The following is a 3,512-nucleotide window of genomic DNA, read 5'->3' as shown; positions in this document are numbered from 1 at the left end:
TGTTCTTGTTAGGACCATCTACTAATCTAATCTAGAAAAATGTTCTTGCTGGGACGGGACAGGAACGGGGGCGGAAAAAGAAACGGGGAAATTGATGCGCCGATCACTTTCGCGGCGGGCCTGGGGCTGTTGTTGCTACCTGCCACTTGCCGTGGCGTCGTTGGCCCGTACGGCTGGTAATGAGCGGGAGATATTGTTTGCGTTATGACTTTCTTTCATTCGCATTACTGCTTTCTTTGGTAGGGCGGTCAGTGTGTGGTGGAGCCACTAAATAATGTTAAGTATCCGTTTCGGAAAAAACAAACAATTGTAATTGATCATTCCAGATGCTCTACCCGTGGCGTGCCATGTAGCAGTACCAGTTTAATCTGCGGTGCTGTACAGAACTGGACTTGAGCGCATACCTTTTCGCCAAAAAAGAAAAGGAAAAATTGAGTACGTACCGACATTACTACTACCTTGCCTAGAGAGAAGGGAACGAAGGCGTGGCACTTCCGGCCTCAAAATGGAGCCAGCACGGCACGGGGTTATCGGCACAACACGTAGTGCCCGTAGGCCATTTTTCGCATAACGAATCTACCGTTACCATCGTGAAATTAGTTAGACATGGGCATGTGTGTGCTTTTCCTCCAGCGACGACCGGTGTGCGCTCCTTTTTTTGACAGCGCTCGCTGGTGGAGCCGGGACGTGACCGGAGGAGGTTGGACCGTGGATCACTCTGGCGTCGGGTTGGCGTCGAGTATTTCCATTCTAGTTGAGCATTTGTGTCCCCTAAACAAAAGTTAAGCATTTCTGTGAATTAAAAAAACGTTTGTGCGTGAGCCGTCAGTGGGGTGCGAATATTGACACGTGTTAGCTAGCGTTGCGCGACTACCTGGCTGGCTAGTGGATGTATTTGGATGATTACGTATGTACGCGCCGTGATGTGTGCACTTTCGTCATTTGCAACCGTCCCATTGGATAAGCACCAAATCTTTTTCTTATGAAACCAGAGCACTAACTCGCGAGAAATTTTAAAAAAAGGACAAGACGGAACACTGCTGCTGCTCGATCACAAGTCAAAACGCCACTCTGCTGCTTTATACGCACGGTCGAGTCAATTGGGGCGTGTTTGGTTGCCGTGCACTATAGTACCCGCATTGCATACACTTCTTCATCTAATTTGGCTATGCAAATACAGCCTCAAATGCACTATATGCATGTTGTTTGGTTGCATATATGCCTTCTTACCTGCATGGCACGAACCACACTGCCTGGTGTTTGGTTGACTACAGCCTCAAATGCACTATATGCATGTTGTTTGGTTGCATACATGCCTTCTTGCCTGCATGGCACGAACCACATTGCCTGGTGTTTGGTTGACTACATGTTACTGGATAAACACAAGGCATGGTGTTTGGTTGTATGCAACGCCTGGTGTGTGGTAACCTCTTTGGATAGTTGGTGAGATTACTACCACACTTCGGCAGCACACATCATAAACACAACAGAGTATAAACAGAGCATCAACTAGCATAATTCAGATATAAGCAGTACCACACTTCATAACAGTTCAACGCATAAACCATAGACATGTTCAAAGCAGACTCGATAGTACGCTGGAAAGAGGTGGCCCGGCTCTACTCCTTGGCGGCGAAGACTTCGTCGTGCCTTCCGCACTTGTTGACGACCTCAATGCCATCGCCGTCGAAGATGATGACCTTGAGGGTGTCGGGAGTGAGGAGCTTGAACGTCACCATGTAGCCGATCTTAATCTGATGAACGGCTGCGTAGGTGGCCCAACCCTGATCAAGGGTCACCCTGCCGTTCATCAGCTTGACTGTCACCTTCCAGGAGCAGCCGGTGTTGTTCCTGAGCTTGAACTCCGTCGGCCCCGCGACGAAATGCTTGGTGAAGTCCAGGGGCATGGGGATGCACTCAAGCTTCGGTATAAGGATAACCTTGCAGAAGTGAGTTGGGACCATCCTCCTGATGGCAGTGGCCGTAGTTGCGGCGCTTGTTGCTGGGGGGCTCCTCCATGCCCTCGTCCTCGTCACCCTCAGGCGTCTTCGAATCTTCCTCGACGGTAGGCGGCAGCACAACCTCGTCGGGCATTGGGTGAAGGGGCTGCTTACCCTTGTTGTCAACCTCCGTGCCCATCTCATTGCTCCCCTCGATCTGCACACAATTCATGGAGTCACGCACAACACATAGTTCACGCCTAATTGAAGAGCTTGTAGTTACAATGGCATGACTATCACTCTTCTCCTCTCCACCCCCTATATTTACTCACCCTGCTCATCACTACTTACCCCACCCCCTCTCTTCTCTCACTGTCAACCTTCCTTCTCCCCATCGTCATGAGCTCTAGCTCCAGCTCCAATGCCAACCCCTTCCCTTGGGGTATTGGCTGGAGGGCCTTCTTCCTCGGGTGGACGGTTGGTGACCGGACCAAGTTCGAGAACACCATGCAGGTGTGCTCGAACTTCGGCTCCATGCCTGAGATGCAGAACGAATCAAATGCAGTGCTCATGAAGGCCAGTAAAGAAGAGCTAAAGACGCTGATTCCTGACCCAGCGAAGGACGCGGTGGCAGTTGACATCATTCGCTGGGCCATGAATCAGGCCGTCTCCGTCGACCCTAAACAGAGGAAGAAGTGGTGCAAGTACAAGACCTACTGGGCTCCTAATGACCGCCGTGCCGCAGTGTACTGGGAGACGGCTATCGCGCCGCCGGCGGTCATCGGCGGGGAGTCTAAGGAGGAGGAAGAAGAAGCGGTGCAGATGCCAGCAAGGGCGCCGGAGCCAGGCCGTCGTTCCTGGCAGATCGACCTCGACTCAGCCGAGGACGACGACGTCGACCCGCCGGCCCGCACGGCGATGAAGAAGAAGATGAAGTGTGGCGGCTCGACTAGCCGCTCCGCACGCCGGTAACGGCTGCCGCGGTCAACCGGTGTCCCTTGTCCACCCCCTATCCCCTAATCCCCCTTCTACATTCCAATCTTGCATGTATGAACTCGTATGAACTAGTATGAACTACCCCTATGCTTATCTACATATTCCCCATTCCCCTCCGCCGTCGATCGAATCTATCGCCGTGGATCGAATCTAGCGTGCAGGTCGAAGAGATAGAAGTGCTTACCACCATTGATGGAGTCCGGTGGTCTTCTTCCTCTGCTCCGATCCGCCACCACCGGTGATGGAGTCCGGTGGTGTTCTTTCTCTGTTCCGATCCGCCGGCGCCGGTGAGAGTTGGGAGAGTGAGGAAGAGTGGAGAGAGGGAACGGTGAGGGGCGGTGAGGCTAATAACTGCCGGCTCTTCGGGAAGCAACGCGGCTTCTCGAGCGTGGCCGCGTGCGTGAAGCCGCCGCCGCCCACGTGCACCCCTCGGGTCTGGCCCTGGAGAAACTGCCGATTCGTGGGTTTCCAGTGAGCCAGGCCAGAGCTGCTTTAAGTTCCTTGCGATACAGGCCTAATAGTAAAAAACAGACAACCAAACAGCCCACACACATCCCGCGCGGGCCTGGTTGGTCT

At 53.0% G+C, this 3,512-nt stretch overlaps 1 pseudogene; it reads right to left on the bottom strand.

The window, feature by feature from the left end:
* Window positions 1–1,542: 1,542 nt before the first annotated feature.
* Window positions 1,543–2,178, bottom strand: LOC147984439 (putative B3 domain-containing protein Os03g0621600; annotated as a pseudogene).
* Between the last annotated feature and the right edge of the window lie 1,334 nt (window positions 2,179–3,512).

This window comes from Triticum urartu, chromosome 2A (assembly GCF_056163025.1).
Source record: "Triticum urartu cultivar PI428250 chromosome 2A, HENAU_Tu73, whole genome shotgun sequence".
Classification (NCBI taxonomy): Eukaryota; Viridiplantae; Streptophyta; class Magnoliopsida; order Poales; family Poaceae; genus Triticum; species Triticum urartu.
This window is presented reverse-complemented; position numbering and strand designations above follow the sequence as displayed.